At 39.8% G+C, this 21,462-nt stretch overlaps 1 protein-coding gene across 33 annotated transcripts in view; it reads right to left on the bottom strand.

Annotated features, from left to right (window-relative positions):
• Window positions 1-21,462, bottom strand: part of EPB41L2 (erythrocyte membrane protein band 4.1 like 2) — a 232,406-nt gene that overhangs the window by 167,159 nt on the left and 43,785 nt on the right. Inside the window, exon 1 of one of the 33 annotated variants that reach the window (XM_037740206.1) lies at window positions 17,856-17,977. The exons of 30 other annotated variants lie outside the window; for them this stretch is intronic. The gene's annotated coding sequence lies outside the window, so the exon portion shown is untranslated. Of the gene's footprint in view, window positions 1-2,420; window positions 2,564-17,855; window positions 17,978-21,462 lie in introns of those variants that run through there. 2 more of the 33 variants (XM_037740223.1, XM_037740205.1) reach the window with 2 other exon arrangements.

The following is a 21,462-nucleotide window of genomic DNA, read 5'->3' as shown; positions in this document are numbered from 1 at the left end:
TTCCAGCTCCTTCACTTACTAGCTATGAGACTTTTACTTTCTTTCCAAGATACTTTGAATTCTAAGACTATCAACATCAAATAACTTTCATATGGATTAAGGACAAATTCTTTTAAAAAATAGAGTAAGAACTTTCCTATAACACCATACAAAAATGGAGCTGGTTGCTTAATTAACTGGGGGTGTAGGGAAATTGGGATATACCCACGCATGATCAACCAAGTAACACTTTCAAAACACTGTTAAGAGAGTAGCTTAAGAAATATCTTATGAAAAAAAAACAAAGAGAAGGAATGATTAGAGTTAGGATTAATTACAAAATAAATATATCTGAATACATTGGATGGAGAAAGATGATAATCAGGATATAAACTGATTATTCCTCACTTTATCTGAGGTTTATGTGCTTAGTTATCTTCAGTGGACAGTACTCTAAAAAACTATTTGATGGCCTCTGTATTGTGAAAAAAAAACTTCAGTCATAGTTACAAACAGTAGACTCTGATTAGAGTAAATAAAACCAGTAAATAAGTTACCAACAGGTAAATTTTTCTCCCTATGACTATTTGTTTCATAAACTGTTAATCCTACTATGAATCCCAGAACACTGTTAACCAACTAATCTTCCTAAACTCCAGGTCTGATCACATCATTCATCTGTGCGGGAAATCTCAGTGACTTTACTGAGTAGAGAAAGTAAACCCAGCAAGCAATTCTTCTACCTGGAATAGAATCCTCCACCCTCTGGCCTGACTCTCCTTTCCAGCCTTTCTGCTCAGTTCTGCCCAGGATGAATGCTATCATTCTGGAGGTAAAAGCCACTGTCTCCAGGCTCAATCATCAAGCCACTTCCCAAAAGACACCACCCAAGTAGAATGCCCATAATCACCGCCACCATAGAGTCTAGTTACCAGGCTATGGCTTTGCCAGACTTCCCTGCCTACCCTGGCTCAATGCTGTTCTTCTCTCTCCCAGATCCCACAGCGTCTCCTACCCCTCTTTCAGAGCTCAGCACCTTCCTATACTCCGGGCCCAATGCGCCAATCTTACCCACCTTAGCAAACAAGTCTGTCTTACTTATCTCCGTATGCACCACAGCAACCAAATATACCCTTTTGCACAAAGTTCTACTTAATATATCTTGGGCAGAGAGAAATAATAAGAAGAAAAATCCAGTATACCTAAGTCACCTAAGTTTTCAAACCATTCTAGGCATTATACTCTTATATTATCGAAGAAAATCACCTTCATGATTCAACAAAGTTATTATAATATTAGGTCAAATAGCATTCTATTACAACAAATATTATTTTGGCACATTTACAGTAAGAAATTTCATGCTGTCTCTTAAGATTCATATTAAGAAAATGTGGGAAGCACGGTATTTACTATCTTCACCCTGCATGATTACTTCTCATGGATTAAGATTGGCCTACTGGGTCACTAGTTTCAAAAAGATAACCAATTGTAAGAAAGCAAGAAGAAACTAGAAATGTCTCTAGAATACATGCTAAAATTAATTGAGGGATATACAATCCTCTTGAATCCTATTAATTTTAGATCTGGAAGGGACACAAGAAAATAACTTAGCTAACCCTTTATTTTGCAGATATTAGAGAATCAAAGAAATTTTAGACTGAGCTAATTGACTGAAAGATCAGTTTTTTAGAATATCCTGAGCAAAGGTAGAAATATAACCTCCCGGTAAAAAATATTTGCTGGTTATTTCTCATTTGCATAAACATGTTAAATCAACCAGGCAATGAGCTGAGATCAATTAGGTGATAAGCTCGTGTTCCTGAATGAATTTAGCCCTCAGTGTTTTCTCAAATGGGGTTCATTTTTACCAAAAATACTTTCCTCTTTTTATCTTTGTCTTCCCAATGTACCTCTGACTGTGACCTTCCAATTTCCTATAGAGGAAAACAGACTATAAAGATGTGGAACCATGGCTTTTTTTTTTTTTTTTTAATACAGGCATCATTAAAATCTCTCATCTGTGTATAACATTTACAAGACTGGGGTAAGGAGGATCTTCCACACTGATCAAGTTGGTACTAAAATCACAGCAGAAAATAGGAACACGGAATGGCTGGAAAAGTGAAGGCTGCCTATCCAGGAAAGCTCACAACTGAGGCATAAGACAAGAAGTCCACTATTACGTTTTTCTTCTGCAACCCCTCAAATATAATTTGTAATGGTTACACATAACTTTTAGGAAGAAAAATACAAGCTGTCTTCCAGGAAATCTGACCAACCCAACTACCAAAAATCCAAATCTATACCATATATCAACCAGTTAATAGCACCCTATGAAACAGAATTCCCAGCTATTCCTTCCATTTGGGGAGAATAACACTGTATATAACAGAAATAACACTTGCCCCACAACAGAGATCCCAAGGAAAACATCAACTCACATTTATCAGTAATAAATTCACTGGGTAAATCATAGATCTCCTCAGAACTCACACCTGCAGCCAGGGCTGTGATCACTGCTACCACCTCTCTTGCTGGCACCGTGCAATCCAAGGACGCCTGGATTAGGATAAACACCTTAAGTATAGTGCTGACACAATCCAGTCCTAGTGCTTAAGTCAGAGGCAGCCCAGCCCTGGCTGGGTCAGGAAATAATGAGACTGATAATAGAGCCCAAAGGTAAACACAAATATCTTTAGGAAGCAGAGCTGCTTTTCCAATCATGAAATTAATTCCCAAATTATTTTACTCTTTGTTTCAGAACCAAGCAAAAACAGATGAAAAATGATTCCAAATGATCTGGAGAGAATGCAGCTCCATTATTACTTAAATATAATGAATAACAAACAAAGACTACCCAACAGAAATGAGATCCCGCTCTAGCAACACAAGAAACTTTCTGTCAAGTATATCACAACTATACACTTCTCCTTTTTGAGAAGAAGGCGTACATGTGTGCGTACACACTATCACTCAAGTGTGCTTAGACTATAAAGCGGTGTGGCTGCTTTTCCGCGAAGCTCATGGAATCAGTCACACCTATGTCCTAACACTTCCATGGTGAACAAGTTAAGGGACAGGGAGAGCTCCAGTGCCTACTCTGAGGCAAGCACCTGAGAGAGAGAGAGAGAGAGAGAGAGAGAGAGTGTATGTGTGTGAAAGGGAAAGAAAGAACAAGAAAGAGTGTGTAAGTGTGAGCAGGCATGTGCAAGCAAGCAGTCAGTCAAAACAGAGATTCTTTATATTACACTGAACAAACTTTTTGGTGTAACACTAGAGAACAAGTTAAGTACAGCATTATAAGAAGTGCAGAGTGCCCGCAGAAAAAAAGAATTCTTTTTTTTAGTTCTGTTTCTTCCTACTCTAGCCACTCAAGCTAGTTTCTGTCATCTTTCTCCAACACTTAAGTTGTCATCTCTACTGGAGCTTCCCCACCCACCCCATGCATTTGAAAACCTTCTGGAAAAGAACCAAAAGTATAATCAACTTTGCAAAATGACATTCAGATTTAGTCCCCACCCTAATATTTGGCTGTTTATCCCACGTATTTCTTGATCTCTTTCCATTCTTTCTTCCTTTCCCTCTTTCCCTACCTATAATTAGATCCTGGCAACAAAGTTACTTCCTTTTTTTTCCCTGCTGTCCTGAGACTTTCAAAACTAAATTTCTCCATTGCCCCCACGCCAGCTTCACTTTTTCCCTCAAAATAAAGCAAGCCAAGATGGTCTCGATCTCTTGACCTAGTGATCCACCCGTCTGGCATGGTGGCGTGTGCCTGTAATCACAGCTACTCAGGAGGTTGAGGCAGAAGAATTGCCTGAACCCAGGAGGCGGAGGTTGCGGTGAGCCGAGATCACGTCATTGCACTCCAGCCTGGGTAACAAGAGTGAAACTTCATCTCAAAAAAAAATAATAATAATAAAGAAGGCCAAGAAATGCACAAAATCGTCAGTAAGTCTTTAGGATACCAAATTTAATATTCTAAAGATTTCTGTGGAAGAATTTTTCCAAGCAAAACTAATGATTCTCCGTCATCTATTTGTCAGTCATTCCTTCACATCTCACCAAATTCACCTGAGCCATCATATATATATTTTTCTAGATTTAGACTAAGGTCAGATGGAAACAAAGGTGACTCTGAAGCCATGATGACTGCCTCAAAAAGAACTTTACCTGTTGAATGAAAGTGTGCCAATCATGCCAGACTTGCTTATTCTTCAGAGGTATTCCTTCAATCATCAGTGCCAGCACAATTATAAACTCACAGAGAGAAGAGACCTTGTCTTCAAATTATCCTCGAATGCACTCAGAACACTTTTAACAAGTCATAGCAATAATACTGAGAACTTACAAGACTCTGCTAGCACTATGGAGTCAAGGGAAAGCGAAGAAAAGAAAGAAGAAACAAGGCGGATGGCAGAACAACAGCCTTGACCCTGAGGAGCTCATAACCTAGACCAATAACACAGACAACCTCATGGAAAGTTAACATTAATAAACGGGTTTCAAGGTGACATTACAACGAAGGCCATAAGACTGTGTGTTAGCAATTGCTAAAGGAATTACACAGCTACAAATTCCTATGGGAATTCAGCAAACTGAAGCCAATACATTCCAGAGTAAAAGGAATTTGGCATGTGAAATGATAGTTGCTCTGGCAAAATCATTTAAAAAGCTTTAATGGATTTATTGGTTTTCATATAGCAGAAGAGAAATACTTCAGATAGGCCTATGTGTTTTTAACCTCTATTTCTTTGAGGTTCACATCAAATAACCCTAAAATGGCAACAATCCAGCCACATCATAATGGTTTTCAAACTTCTCCCAATCAGTTGGGCCAAATTAACTAAATAGCTATGTTTGGGTGGTCTCTACTTCTCACTTTTTTTTAACATTCAAAGTTATAGTTAGCTGGATTTAACCCTCTGGGTCAATGATCTTTTAAGTTATCCTAGAGGAAAACAATACTTTATAAATTTTCCCCAGTAGATACAGTAAAACAGCCAGAATGATATAGCGAAAAATGTTCTGGAATAGATGGAACCAATTCTAATTCCAACTATGAAAGTAATAGCAGCTTAAGGAGTCATTTTATTTCACTTTACTAAATTTCCTAATCAGTAAAATTAAAGGAGGAGGGATTAGTTATCTCCTTTTAAGTGTCACTTAGTTATAAAATTCTACATTAAAAAAAAAAATCACGGCAAGGTGCAGTGGCTCATGCCTGTAATCCCAGCACTTTGGAAGGCCGAAGCAAGTGTTTGGGATCACGAGGTCAGGAGTTTGAGACCAGCCTGTCCAACATGGTTAAACGATGTCTCTACGGAAAATACAAAAATTAGCTGGGCATAGTGGTGGACACCTGTAATCCCAGCTACTCAGGAGGCTGCAGTAGAAGAATCACTTCAAACCAGAAGGCGGAAGTTGCAGTGAGCCAAGATCACGCCACTGCACTCCAGCCTGGGTAACAACAGCAAAACTCCAACTCAAAAAAAAAAAAAAAAATCACTTGGCATTGCAGAGTACACAAAATAACATTGAGTGAAAAATCACAACAAAACCAGAATATAAGCCTCACTTTGTGAAATGCACAAAAATATGTGTTGACTTAAGCATTCATTCCATAAGCCATGAATGTAGGGTACAAAGATAAAAACAATAGAATATTAACAGTGAAAGTGGAAATAAGGCCAGCTCTCATTTTATTATTTGTGCTGCTCTATTTCCAATTCTAGTTAATAAACATATAAAAAGATCCAATCCCTTGAATCCAAGCTCGACATTTTGAATCAGAGCTCTTTGGCCTCTTCGAAATACACAGCACATGAGAGTTACCTTAGAAACACTGTAAGCCCAGTCTTCAATCAGAGGGAAAATGGAAGGGGCAAACCCACAACTTTGTTTTTCCATTACTACTTCTCTCATCTAGTCTAAAATCCCATCGTCCACTCCCACCCCTCCTCACAAAAACCTCTTGGGAGTGACTGAACGCAAGTAACCTAAAACTGGAATTTCTGGGACTGTATGGTTTTCAAAAACCATCGGATTGTCATCTCCCTACTTCTACACACACGCCCAGAATTGGATTTCATACTTATTTTCACAACAGAATCTCCCAGCAATACTTAAACATTTTTTTTCCTTTTTTTTAAAAAAAAGCTTGAGCAGGCTATATCAGAAAAAAGAGGAAAATAATTTGGCACCTGTGGAGGTGATGTCATTACCAGCCATGGGCCTGAACTGTGCCTGGAATGCAGCTTGCAGCTTGAATCTCTGAGCCCACCCAGCACTGTTTAACATAAAACACACTCATATTCGACTGTGCTCTGCTTCGGAAGCCCTGTACTTACAACTTATCAGCTTTAAACTTTTTATAGAACACAGCATCAAATATTGTCAGGGATCCCTCGGAAGGCCAAACTTTAGCAGCTCTAAACCTTTATTTAATATATCTGGCAGACTCATTCTGCCTGCCTATCTATAGACAGTCCCTGACTCATGATAGGTTGTATTCCAAAAGCCTGATTTTGAGTCACCAGCTTGAAAAAAGAACTATACATACTCCCCAACACCAGATGGAGTGAAGGCTTGATTGAAGAAGGGGTGGGCACAGTGGGGGAGTGAGACCAACCGACCCAGAATGACAAAAGTGAACCTGGGGGTGTAAGCTTCAATCCTCAATCTGTAAAATGAGGTTAAGGAAATCTAAAACAAAGCAGGTAGGATAACAGTTTCTTGACATAAACACTCAATAAATGTTAGCTACTGTTATTATTTTCTCTCTTTACAGAAACAGTCATTAAAGGGAGTATTCATTCTCTAAGCCTACCGAAGTTCAATTAATCTATTAACACATCTGAAAGTACTTGAAAACCACAACTCCTAACAACACTTCTAAGGAAAGCATGCGATAAGGAGTTCCAACTTGCACACGTGTGCTCTCCAGAGGAAGATGTATACCCTCCATTTATGCCAGCAGTGCAATGCAGAATCTTTACCCCCCCACTCCTCCAGCAAGGAACCCACCCAGAAAGAGGGTCCCTGAAAAGGAGATAGGGTGTGAACTCAGACTAAGTGTTAAGGGCTACAGAAATCTAAGCCTCTGCCCAAATCACCCCACTATGCAACTCCCTGGTCACCTTTCCCTTCCTTTTAGGAGATACCGAATGTAGCCCTCCTGCTTCCCCCTGCCAATATCTGTCCAAGACAGTCCTGTACAAAGAGAAACTAGATTCTTTACCTTTCAAATTCAGTCTAGAAAGTAACACAAAGCTTTGCAACTTTCTATCAAGATTTTACTAATCATAGCAATAAAGAGATGAATAAGAAAAGCCCAAATATGTTTGTCCATTTTTACTTACATTCCAAAGGCAAAGGCAAAAATCACACTCAGACGTCAATGCTAATACAGATATATTTAAAGCAGTCAAGACAACAGAAAAAGGAAGAAGCTGCAACTCCTATCTTGCAATTCCCAAGACGGTGCTTACTTGATCTTTCACAGTTTTTTTTTTACCTTCACAACCCTCTAAAAATTAGTTTTCAATTATCTACTGCTGGTGATGTGTTTTGTAGGCAACCACATAACTATGTTCCAGAAAGCTCTCTCCCTATGACCCAAAGCACATCAAAAGTCCCCTCTCCTCACTGTGTAGCTTTTTTTTTTTTTTTGGGGGGGGGGATGGAGTTTTGCTCGTTACCCAGGCTGGAGTGCAATGGCGCGATCTCGGCTCACCGCAACCTCCGCCTCCTGGGTTCAGGCAATTCTCCTGCCTCAGCCTCCTGAGTAGCTGGGATTACAGGCACACACTCAGAAGATGTTAGAAATGCCCCAGACCCTGACATCTGTCTAATCTATTTCCCCCAGTCTGACAGTGAAGCTGGAGATCATTATGTGGAGCCAAAGTTCAACCAGTCTCTCTGGGTCATGCTTTTCCCCATCACCCTACAAGGTTTAAAGTCAGTGGAAAGGGGGGTGTTGTGGGGAGCCAGAACCTCAAGCCAAGCCTTCACATATATAATGTATTCCAAATTTAAACAGTTTTTAGTCATTACCCATATTCCTGCTCCTTTCTCTAAGGCACAGGGCAGAGGTGTGTGTGTGTGCTCCTACTTAAAAGGCAAATCTCAGTGATCCTGTTCTCACCATCTCAGTTACCCATTCCCAAAGTCATACCCCAAAGCACTGGCTTTCAAATTTTTCAAACTGTGACCCAGAGGGAAATATTTACATCCCAAGGCAGTTCACAAACACATAGTAAACACACCCAATTTTAATGGAAACAACCATTTTAAATGACAATGTGATCACTCTGACCAACACTGAAGGCTAAACTTGGGGAGTTCCTCCTAAATCCAGCCCCAACCCTTCTACTCAGAAAGCCTTCTCCCAGACAGCAGATTGCCTCAGCCAGAAAAAAGGAAGCACCTCTTTCCTCCCTTTCCCTTTTTCTTTCCTTTCCCAAAGAGGAATCCCTATTTCTATTTGTGAGTGCCTCTGTGTGTGTGTGTGTGTGTGTGTGTGTGTGTGTGTGTGTGTGTGTGTGTGTGTGTATTTGAGATGGAGTCTCGCTCTGTCACCCACGCTGAAGTACACTGGCTTGATCTCGGCTCACTGCAACCTCTGCCTCCCTCCCAGGTTCAAGCAATCCCCGTGCCTCATCCTCCCGAGTAGCTGGGATTACAGGAACCCACCAACACAGCCAACTAATTTTTGTATTTTTTCATAGAGACAAGGTTTCACCATGTTGGCCAGGCTGGTCTCGAACTCCTGACTTCAAGTGATATGCCCACCTTGGCCTCCCAAAGTGCTGAGATTACAGGCGTGACCCACCGCGCCCGACCAACTTCTTTTTAAATTCACTTAAGACCAGGCACAGTGGCTCACACATGTAATTCCAGCACTTGGGGAAGCCGAGGCAAGCGGATCATTTGAGGTCAGGAGTTACAGACCAGCCTAGACAACATAACGAAACCCTATGTCTACTAAAAATACAAAAAAAAAAAAAAAATTAGCAGGGGCTAGTGGCACGTGCCTGTATTTCCAGCTACTCAGAAGTCTGAGGCAGGAAAATTGCTTGAACCCAGGAGGTAGAGGCTGCAGTAAGCTGATATCACACCACTGAATTCCAGACTGGGTGACAGAGTGAGACTCTGTCTAAAACAAAAAAAGATTCATTAAAAGTTCTATATGACTTAGATGAAGCCCTGACTCTCAAGTTTATTCTACTTCATTTTTTTTAAATGCTTGTCGTGACTCTCTAATATCAGGCTTTGAAAAATCCTGCCCTAGACCTATTATTCTGCAATTATCTCAATTTCATGCACCCCAGCCTCTGAATAACTCTCTTTCCAGCTCAATCCCTCTTGAACCCTAACTCCAGCAATTCTATAACCATGAAGAGCCTGTGCCCGTCCCACCCTCCCACTGCCCTAGTCTTCACTCCCCTCCTTCAGCAGCTTGGATCCCAGGGGCCTCCATCACATCTTAACTCCTTTGCCCCTCCCTACCTCCAGCACATTCACCCTCTTTATGGTTACATTCAACTCTGGTCTTACTTCAGACATGCACCTAAGCAGCCAAATGAAAACAGTCACAATAACTTTTCTCAATTTAAATTCACAGCCACAAACTTTAAGCAGATTGATATGGTTTGGCTCTGTGTCCCAACTCAGATCTCACCTTGAATTGTAATAATTCCTCTGTGTCAACAGCAGGAGCTGGTGGACAGTTTCCCGCATGCTGTTCTTGTGATAGTGAGTTCTCACGAGACATGATGGTTTTGGAAGGGGCTTCCCCCTTCACTCGACACTCATTCTCTCTCCTGCTGCCCTTTGAAGAGGTGTCTTCCACCATAATTTTGTTTCCTGAGGCCTTCCCAGCCAAGTGGAACTGTGAGTCAATTAAACTTCTTTCGTTTAAAAATTACCCAGCCTCAGGTATTCATAGCAGCATGAAAACACAGTAATACATAAATTGGTACTGCAAGTGAAGTGCTGCTGTAAAGATACCTGAAATGTGGAAGCAACTTTGGAAATAAGTAACAGGCAGAGGTTGGAACAGTTTGGAGGGCTCAGAAGATGACAGGAAAATGTGGGAAAGTTTGGAACCTCCTAGATATTTGCTGAATGGCTCAGACCAAAATGCTGAGAGTGATATGGACAATGAAGTCCAACCCGAGGTGGTCTCAGATGGAGACAAGGAACATGCTGGGAACTGGAATAAAAGTCACTCTTGCTATGCTTTAGCAAAGAGACTGGTAACATTTTGCCCGTGCCCTACACATCTGTGAAACTTTGAACTTAAGAGAGATTATTTAGGGTATCTGGTGGAAGAAATTTCCAGGGAGCAAAGCATTCACAACATGACCTGGATTATTCTGAAAGCATTCAGTTTTATGTATTCACTAAGAGATGGTTTAAAATTGGAATTTATGTTTAAAAGGAAAGCAGAGCATAAAAGTTTGGAAAATTTGCAGCCTCACAATGCAATAAAAAATAAAAACTGATTTTCTGGGGAGAAATTCAAGCTGGCTGCAGAAATTTGCAAGAGCAACAAGGAGCCAAATATTAATCACCAAGACAATGTGGAAAACATCTCCAGGGCATATCAGAGACCTTTACAGCAGCCACTTCCCATCACAGGCTCAGAGGCCTAGGAGGGAAAAATGGTTTTGTGGGCTGGGCCCAGGAATCCCCCTGCTCTGTGCAGCCTCTGTACATGTGCCCTGCGTCCCAGCTGCTTTAGCTCCAGCTGTGGTGGCTAAAAGGGGCCAAGGTACAGTTCGGGCCATTGCTTCAGAGATGCAAGCCCCAAGCCTTGGTGGCTTCCACATGGTGATGAGCCTGTGGGTGTGCAGAAGTTAAAAGCTGAGGTTTGGGAACTTCCACCTAGATTTTGGAGGAAATGCCTGGATGTCCAGGCAGAAGTCTGCTGCAGGAGTGGAGCCCTGATGGAGAACCTCGGCTAAGGCAGTGCGGAAGGGAAATATAGAGGTGGAGCCCTACACAAAGTCCCACTGGGGTACTGCTCAGTAGAACTGTGAGAAGACAGCCACCATCCTCCAGACCCCAGAATGGTAGATTCAATGACAGATTGCACCATGTGCCTGAAAAAGCCACAGACACTCAATGCAAGCCCATGAATGCAGCTGGGAGTGGGGCTGTACCCTGCAAAGCCATAAAAGTGGAGCTGCTCAAGGCAATGGGAGCCCACTTCTTGCAACAGTATGACCTGGATGTGAGACATGGAGTCAAAGGAGACTGTTTTGAAACCTTAAGGTTTAATTACTGCCCTATTAGATTTCAGTCTTGCTTTGGGCCTGCAGCCCCTTTGTTTTGGTTAATTTTTCCCATTTGGAATGATATCCAATGCCTGTACCCTCATTATATCTAGGAAGTAACTAACTTGCTTTTGATTTTCAGGCTCATAGGCCAAAGGGACTTGCCTTGTCTCAGATGAGACTTTAGACTTGGACTTTTTAAATTAATGCTGGAATGAGTTAAGATTTTGGGGGACTGCTGGAAGGACATGATTGTGTTTTGAAATGTGTGGACATGAGATATGGGTGGGACCAGAGTGGAATTATATGGTTTGGTTCTGTGTTCCCACTAAAATCTCACCTTTAATTGTAATAATTTCCATGTGTCAAGGGTGGGGCCAGGTAGAGATAAGTGGATCATGGGGCAGCTCCCCCATGCTGTTCTTGTGATAGTGAGTGAGTTCTCATGAGATCTGATGGTTTTATAATGGCCTTCCCCCTTCAGTTGACGCTCACTCTCTCTCCTACTGCCCTGTGAACAGCTGCCTTCCACCATGACTGTAAGCTTCCCGAGGCCTCCCCAGCCATGTGGAACTGTGAGTCAATTAAACCTCTTTTCCTTATAAATTACCCAGTCTCAGGTATTTGTTCATAGCAGCATGAGAACAGATTAATACACAGACCCTTAGCACTCCTCAGAAATCCTATGAGAATTCCCTACTCAACCCACACTCCCATGCTCCTAGAAACTTATTTCACACCTGTACATAAAGCAAAAAAATTATAGACTCAAAAAAATATAACACTGGTAACTCGATGTTCCCAGGTTCTCAGCCACAATCCAACTACTACTATCCTCCAATAGGAAAAATCTAACATTCTATTTAACAAACTCTGTGACCACCTTCCAAAAAAAACACACTAGTCATTTAGAAGAAAAGGAAAATCTGCCTCAGTAGTATTAATAAGTTTAAGGCCATATAACCATTAAAGAATACAAGAAAATCTACTTTCAAAAAGTGCTTTTGTTTTCTCCCTTTTTAGGAAAATGTTTGGTAGTATTCTCTCTTAATTCTCTTACCAAAGTAGTCCATATGCAACTATGTCCTGCCTCCCTAATCACTGATGGGCATAACAGTTTATTGTCCAAATATAATTTGTTCAACCATGCAAGATCTGTGCAATCAGGCATGTTCAATTTACCAAGGACAAATCCAATGACATGGCCACAAGTGATAAGCACTAACACTCTGTTAGTAGGCCTTTTGCTGAAAGAAACAGTTTTTCCCACAATTATCCCCGGATTAAATTCAAGTGTCTAATAAATGCTTTCATATAATTCAACAAAAATAAAACATGCACATTACAGAGTTACTATTTATTCTAACCCAAGTCACTAATGGTAACACTAATCCACATAAGCATATAAACCCCAGGGTAAAATGGAGCTATGTTTCTTCAAATTCAAGGGCCAGTAGAAGTGAAGGCTAAGAAAGCATGTCTGACCAAAGAGACAGTAAGAGGCACAGCCCAGAATTGCAGGTGCTACAAGAGTGTTGTCATTGTACAATCATTGCAAGACATCAAGGGCCATTTTTATTGCTTTGAAACCCCTTTCTTCCTGACAGAAAGAAAAAACTAATTAATTTTTTTCAGAGATTCAGTTTCACTCTGTCACCCAGGCTGGAGTACAGTGGCACCATATCGACCCACTGCAACCTCCACCTCCCGGGTTCAAGCAATTCTCATGTCTCAGCCTCCCATGTACCTGGGATTATGGGTACACTACCATGCCCAGCTAATTTTTATATTTTTTGTAGAGATGTGGTTTTGCCATGTTGGCCAGGCTGGTCTCAAACTCCTGACCTCAAGTGATCTGCCTGCCTTGGCCTCCCAAAGTGCTGGAATCACAGGTGTGAGCCACTGCACCTGGCTATAATTAAATATTAATTTTTTAAAAACACTCAGACTTGAGTGTTTAAATCCATATACCAGCAAAGAGGCAGATCTTTCTTCAGCTTGGAGGAACCTCAGATGAAAAACATAAACACCTCTTGCACCTGCAGATACAGCCAAGACCACAGGCCTCTTAGCCTCACTCATCCAGACCTCCAACATCAAAAAGGAACGTGCACAGCACCAAGACGATCAAGCTAAGGTAACAGTTCCTACCCTCACTTAGTCAGGCGCCCTCCTCAGCATCCTGACTTTTCATCATCCTACCAACCATTTTCCCTTATTCAGTGTTAAGACTGCTAAGACGTTTGCTTCTCCTTCTCCTCCATCATCCATTCACTCAAAAATTAGGAACTGGCTATTATGTAATCAGCACCGTGCCAGGACATCATAGCCTAGTGAGGAACACAGGACGTAAGCGCCTAATTACAATCCATTCTGAGAAATATCTACATAAAGTCATATGCAAAACAACATAAGAATAGAGGATGAAGTAGGGTAAAACTGAGAGCCATTCATAAAGGATGGAGGGAAGAAAGGAAGTACAGACTCCCAAGCACCTGCAAAGGCATCAAGCATAAAAGACCACTACAAGTTGCTCATTTCAACTTTTTGAATTTAGTCAAAATCACAAAGCGTAGGTCCAAGAACTTCCAAGGTAATAAAATAAATCAGTGAATTTCTCAACTAACAAGGTGGATATTTTTTAGATACTAACCGAGAAGTTTCTTCTTTCCAAGATCTTCTGAAAATTCCATTTAACCCTTGTATTTTGGCTTTCCATTTACAAATCAATTCTTAACTCTATAGACATGCACTAAACTTATGTCTTAGTCACAACTGCATTCTCTGGTACTCAACATAATTCTGGGAGACAAACTAGGACCTCATCCAAGCCAAAACTGCCTTAAGTGAAATTTTTCTTTGGTGGGTATCCCTTTCATTCCTCTCCCTTTCATTCTCTACCCACCCCAAGCTAAGGTAGTTCAGGTAACACTCTTAACAGGCAGTCAACTATCATGGCTAACAGAATGGCAGACAGCAGTCAAACTGTGACCTCCCTAAGCAGGTGTGAAGACAGGAAGCAAGTGAAAGACAATCCAGTGTAGAGTTAAGGTGTGTTAAGTTAGGATTGAGTGAGAAAACAGATGGATATCCTATTCCTCCACCTCTAGAAGAGAAAAAATTTCCAGGCCAAGCACTGTGGCTCAAGCCGATAATCCAGCATTTTGGGAGACCAAGGCAGGTCGATCACTTGGGGTCAGGAGTTTGAGACTAGCCTGGCCAACAGGGTGAAACCCTATCTCTATTAAAAATATTAAAATTAGCTGGGCGTAGTGGCGTACACCAGGAGTCCCAGCTACTCGGGAGGCTGAGGCATGAGAATCACTTGAACCCAGGAGGCAGAGGTTGCAGTGAACCGAGATGACACCACTGCACTCCAGACTCGGCAACAGAGGGAGACTCCGGCTGGGGGCAGGGGAGCTTCCCTAGTTACTACCGAGTTGTTTTGTTATGAAAAAAAATCTCATGAAGTCGGAGTTTCTAACAGACTTGGCCTAGGCCCTATGTTAGCTAAGTCAGGGTTTCTCAGCCTCCGTGATACCAACATTTTACTGTGAGGAGCTGTCCCTGTGAACTGTAGGATATTTAGCAGCATGGCTGACTGCCACACACTAGACACCGCTAGTACACCCTCAAGTTGTGGAAATAAAAAACGTCTCCTAGAAAATAAATATCACCTGGGCTGGAAATCACTATGCTAGATGATGAACATCAGGCTACTTATTAACCACACAGTGAAGAAGAAACTGATGTTGATGAACAGGACAAAATATTGAGATAAGAAAAAGATCATGCCTTATTGGGCTACTGCCTGTGTTTTAATGAAAAACCAATAGATATCCCCAATGGAAGAGAAAAAAATCAAAATTAATTCCAACAAAGTAAAGCAAAGCAAAGTCTGCAGTATTTAAATAAAAACATGATTGTGTGTATGTGATGCCAATTGCTAATGAGACCACAAAATTACATTAAATGATTAAGTATACAGGTGCTCAGGTATGGCAGAAGTGCAACAAAGAATTTAGTGAAAACATTAAAACCAAGTCAAACCAACTCTATCTTCATTCCACATATCCAAGCCCATTCTACAAGAATCCTCTTCAACTGATTTTACTCTACAAAATGAATATTTGTAATAGTAACTATTTTGTATCAATAATTAGTAACACATAGATAGGACTACAAATCCTGTTTCCAACCATCCTCTAACATGACACCTTCTCTAAGCTATTTCCCTTATCCAGAGAAGCAAAAGGTATAAGCAATATAAGAACATGAGCACAGTGCCTGGCACACTGTGAGTACGAATAAATGGCAACTGCCAGCAGTCACACATATTTTGTAAACATGCTTTTACTACAAAATGGAAGACATTGTCCAAGTGGAACCATGAAAACACACTTCTAATGAGTTAACTAAAGAAAAAAAAAAAAAACATATAGATGGAAGTTCTTAGAGATGCTCCTGTAAAATTCCCTGGGTCCCATACATACATCTCCTTGTCTCTAGGAACAACTTACTCTCTTTAAAAAAAAAAAAAAAAAAAAAAACATATAGAAGACCCAATCCTGTAAAATCCACACCTAAGATGCCAAAATTTGCCTCAATCTTAAGGCAGGAGAAAAATATGGATTATCAAACAAGCACATGGCTATAATAAAAGTAAAATATAAATGCTAGTTTTTCTTAAGTATCACATTATTTCCCACCTGCACTAACTCCAAATATATTTCTCCCCAGACTTTTATCCAAATCAGCTAAAATACCAGTTTCAAGAGGTTGAGATTAAAAATTTACTTTATAAAAGAAATTTTCTATGAAGCCTAATAATCAAGTAGAAAAAAACGAGTATTTTCTCACACCTCTCCAGAGCCAGTTTAGAGTTGCTGTTTTTGCCTCAGAGAAGTTGTTTTCTAGCCACAAGCTACTACAAATTGTTCAGACCTTTTGGCAACAACACAGGAAACTGCCCTTTTCACCCGTTCTCCCACAAAAATGTAGTCAATTTCTAGGCAAATCTGTATCTCAAGGCTACTTTGCTTTATAGAGCCAAATGCAAACAACTTTTCATTTAGTATTAAGAAAGAATATTAAGAAATATTTTGCATTTTTGTAAAGAAAACTGAAAGCAAGTCACCAAAGACATATGGGCAAAGTTATTTATTAAATCAGCTCATAAAGTCTGCCAAACCAACATTTGAAATTTTAGGGCATTCAGAATCACAGCTGTTTCTGTTTTATCCAAATTGTCAAGGATGCAATGGGCAATATGTGAAGCTATTTCCTGATGCTTCATTGTGCCTTGGTGTCCCACTATTCTCAACTTGCCATGTCTCAAATAAATAGTTAAAATAGGTGTGATCAAAAAACGAAAAACCTCTGGCAGCCCACTCACTCACCATATCTTTCATTTGAATCTGAGGTTTTTCTACAATATTACGGAACACATAAAGGCATTTGAGCAAGTCACAGAAAGAAGCTGAAGTGCTTCTCAGCTTTCTTATTTAAGTACACAAAAATCAACCCACATTTTTAAGAGAAGGTGACGGTAGGAGGCGGCAAATTATGCAACAGTTATAATGTATTTAATTTCTAAAAATGAAGCCAACGCTGCCTTTTAAAAGCAAAATTGAAGACGAGACAACCCTTTGAAAACCAGGAATTCCTTTGTATCTCATTTGGCTTAAAATTTCACAGACTGGTCATTTATTTCAAACACAAAGAAGTCCAAATGGTAAAAAGGCATCTGTAATCACTCACAAAATGAAGCTGGATGCTACCCTGTCCTGGGAGAGTTGAATGCCAAAATTCAATCTGTGACCCAAGCTCAACAATTCACAGATTGGGAAAAAAAAAAAAATCAGCACAATATCTTCCAAGGGACGTTTTCTGTCTCCAAAAATGACTTGCAACTGCAAACAAGTTCCAATAATGACGCAAAGGCAACCTCTCCAAAAGGGTACAATTTCAGAAACTATCCAAAAACCACACACACAAAAATGATAAGCAAAGGAACCTCGATTCGGTTACACAAGACCCATTACACTTTGATTCAAGAGAACATAAAATCAAAAGAATATTTTTCAGTCAAAGCCCAACGTAAACACTAATATAAAATACACTCAAATTCAGAACTTTTTTTCAAAGGCACACCTTTAAATTATTCCAGGAAAATAAATCCTATAGATTACACAGGAAAGAAATCTAGAAAGCAAACCAAGGAATTCAAAATAGAAATTCAAAGGAAAATGCTTGGATGTCTGGTAGATAAAGGGACCTGTTTGCCTATATCTAGTTACAAAAGGCACAGTGTTATTTTGGGTAATTTTTCCAATTTATATAGATAAACCGCACAGTGGAGCAGGAACCAATTGTAAACATGCTTCCATTCACTGCTTGCCTAGTGAACCAGATGCTAATAACAAATGCTAGTAAACCAGACTATCTTTCACCTCCATAAACAAAACAGTATATCAAAGAGATTTCACATTATTGTTTATCAGCTTATCAGCATCATCAAAGTACATCTGTAATTGATACTACTTATGAGAAAGTACGGAAAGAGCTAGAAGAAATAGTCTGTTGGAAACTCACTCTGGAGGGTCTGAAGTTTTGTGTGCTGTTCATCACTATCATAAAATAGCCTGTAAGACAATCACCAAAAAGCAAAAACACAGATTTCTTGAGTTAACGGTCCACATCTTCACAAGAATAACTTCAAATAAGTAAAGAACAGAACAATTGGGCCAAGGTTATCCAGAGGTCTGGCATAAGAAGATAAAGCACTCAAGTTCACGGTTTAAACATGGGTTTCCTGGCCCACTGTAAAAACAAAAAAAAAAAAAAAAAAATTCAGCCTGGAAAAGATTTACTTGAAATCAAACTAAATGGGCAATTAAGGAATCTCTTTACTACTGATACATTTTTAAATTCACCCTATTAGAAAACTAATCTTAAAACTGGACTCTTCTAAACAACAAATTAGCATGAAAAATATAGAACTGGTCACTGATTTCTGTTCATTCTCATCCTACCTCCACCTACGTTCAACTAATGTTTATTGTACAGTTACTATATTACAAAGTACACAGCTAGTACTGAAGAGGGATAAAGAGTGAGCAAGACAGAGAGATGTACTTACTACCAAACAGGCTATGTCTGCATCTGCAATTTACACACAGTAAGTTCAGCCTTTTTTGTTTGCTGCTTTTTTTTTTTAAGACCGTCAGGACCTACGTGGTGGCTCAGGCCTGTAATCCCAGCACTTTGGGAGGCCGAGGCAGGCAGATCACGAGGTCAGGAGATTAAGGCCATCCTGACTAACGTGGTAAAACCCCATCTCTACTAAAAATACAAAAAATTAGCCAGGCGTAGTGGCACACACCTGTAGTCCCAGCTACTTGGGAGGCTGAAGCAGAAGAATCGCTTGAACCCAGGAGGTGCTGGTTGCAGTGAGCCGAGATTGCACCACCACACTCCAGCCTGGGTGACAGAGCAAAACTCCGTCACCAAACAGAAAAGATGAATGTCTCTGTGGCTTACTTTTTATATGGCAAAAGTGCTGAAGGTCCTTCATGTGTCTAAATAAGAAACTCTGAATATTTGGCTTCAATAAAGCCATCACTTTCTTGAAAATAGGTTCCAGCTACGAATCGTCTACATTTGTGTGCTGGACAGGGTGAAAAGGGCAGTGTTCTGTGTAGCTGCCAATGGGCTGAACAATTCCCAGTAGCTTGTGGCTACAGAACATCTTCTCTGAGAAGAGAACTGTAACTTCCAAGCTGGCTTGGGATAATTGTGTGAAACAATGTGATTTTTTTTTTTCCATTCAGTTACTTTGTTACATCTTTTCCAGCAAAATTCTTCTGTGGAATTTTAAAATAATCATGTTTTTAAATGATCTTTTCAGTAAAAAGAATGTTTCAAAAGCTTAACCGAAAACCAATTTCAGCACACCAGAAAGAGCATTAAATTATTTCCAGTATTCTCCGTCCACAATTAACACAGTATTCATTTTGTTCAGGTATTCACTACTGGGAAGCTCTTCTTGAAGTCATCCTGCAAATATTTATTAAGCACTTAATAAGGAAACACACACACACACACACACTCCACCAGGCTGGTCACTGTGGAGAATACCAAAATGAATGAGAAAAACTCAAAGCCCTTAAGAAATCAACACAGTAACAGAAACAAGGGGGTCAGAGAATCTGTGTTTTTCATAAACTCCATGGATGATTCCTGTGCATACTAAGGTGATAGTGTTTGCCTGTAATCCCAGCTACTTGGGAGGCTAAGGCATAAGAATCACTTGATCCCGGGAGGCAGAGATTGCAGTGAGCTGAGATCACGCCACTGCACTCCAGCCTGGGTGACACAGCGAGACTCCATCTCAAAAAAGAAAAAAACAACCACCACCACCAAAACAAAAACACTACTATATTCACGCACACATACACAAAAACGCATTGCAATAAATTAGTAAGCCATTACTTACTTAAAAAGACTCACCATTGGGTCTCTCAAATTAGAAAGTCACTATAGTTATATTTAAAATACCACTTGTTCTAAACACTTATTTGCACATGATTTTTTCAGCAGTAAATCTGCTGAATAAGTAAAGTATACCCAGACATTAAATTGTGTGTTGGAAAACCACTATGAAACTATTATAAAAAGAACTAAACTAGGAATCAGAAAAGTTAAGTTCAAGTCCAACTACCATCACTTAATTTGAGTTAAAATAAAAATCCTACCTGTCCTACTTTCTCATAGAGTTATTATAAAATTAAATAAAAATATACATGAATATGTTTTGCAAAGTATTTCAAATGTTAACATTATACCACTGGACTAGGAGCAGCTCAGTAGTTTCAGTATTACCAGCAGGCAAGACCTTGTAAGGTATAAAACAGCCTAACGGTGGCTGGATTTTAAAAATCAATTTTGAGGCTTCCAGAAAATTCACTGATGAGTAGAAATTATTTATCAGAGTTTGCACATCTCTCAATGGCTAGTAACAGTACTTCACAGTTTCATTATTGCTTTTATATTTTATATAAATTATCACCATATTCATAGTCCTTTGTATTTTAGTATATATATGTTAATATGTAGCTCTATGTAGTTCATATGCAGCTTGCTCATTTTAACTTCTATATAGTACTTCCTTATAAAATATACTTTATTTTTCCTAATTGAAGGATAGGTTAGTACCAATGTTTTGCTAAAATCAATGTGTCAATAAACATGCTTTCTGAGTTTCCCTTCACTTATAGGTACAGGAATCTCAAGAGTACATAACTAGTGCAACTGCTAGCTAGTACGATATGGTCAATTTTACACTGCCAAACTGTTCTCCAAGATGGTTATGCCAACTTACACTCTCACCAACCATGAATCTTCCCCAACACTGGTATTTTTATAATCATATTATGATGGTTATGAAAAAGTCTCTATTTTAATCTTCATTTGCCTAACTACTAGTAAGCCTCAGGGTTATTGGCCATTTGAGTTTCCAGTTCTCTGAACTGTGTACAATTATTCTCTACTTTTCTACTAGGTTACCTGCCTTTTTCTTGTTAATTTATAACAGTTGTTCACACAATCTAGACTTTCAATCCTTGTAGCATATAGGCTATTTTCAACAGGATTGCCACTTGGCCAAGACCACCTAAAGGCCTAGCTAGAATAGACCCAAGTCATTTTTCTCATATGACTACAAGTACAGGAGTAAGCAAGCCATGACTGTTGTACCCAGTCAAGGATGTCATCGAGAAACGAGCCTTCTTTTTGCCCTCTCGCTCTGCTGCCTTTAACACAAGCCTCATTTTCACCTCTGCAAGACAGCTGCTGCAGCTTTAAATATCATGTCCACTTCAAGGGTGGGGGAAGAAAGACCAGACCCCATACTCAGGGAGTAAAACCTTCCCAGAAATCCTAAGTTCATATCTCATTGACCACCACTGAGACTTCTAAAGGACATCCGATGAGACAGCTATTTCTAAATGGGCACAAAATCAGGATTGTGTTAGTAAAGAAAGGAGTATAGTCGAGGAAGGCAGCTAGCAATGTCTCAAACATCCCTTACAAGCAGATGACACCAATGTGAACCTCTTCTTTTCACTGTGGTAATTTTCTTGTATAGAAGCCTATTTTAATAGAATCAAATTTCTGAATCTTTTTCTTTTTTTTTTTTTTT

This window comes from Cebus imitator, unplaced genomic scaffold (assembly GCF_001604975.1).
Source record: "Cebus imitator isolate Cc_AM_T3 unplaced genomic scaffold, Cebus_imitator-1.0 Scaffold81, whole genome shotgun sequence".
Classification (NCBI taxonomy): Eukaryota; Metazoa; Chordata; class Mammalia; order Primates; family Cebidae; genus Cebus; species Cebus imitator.
Note: the sequence above shows the minus strand (reverse complement) of the source record. Positions and strands in the feature narration are given on the sequence as shown.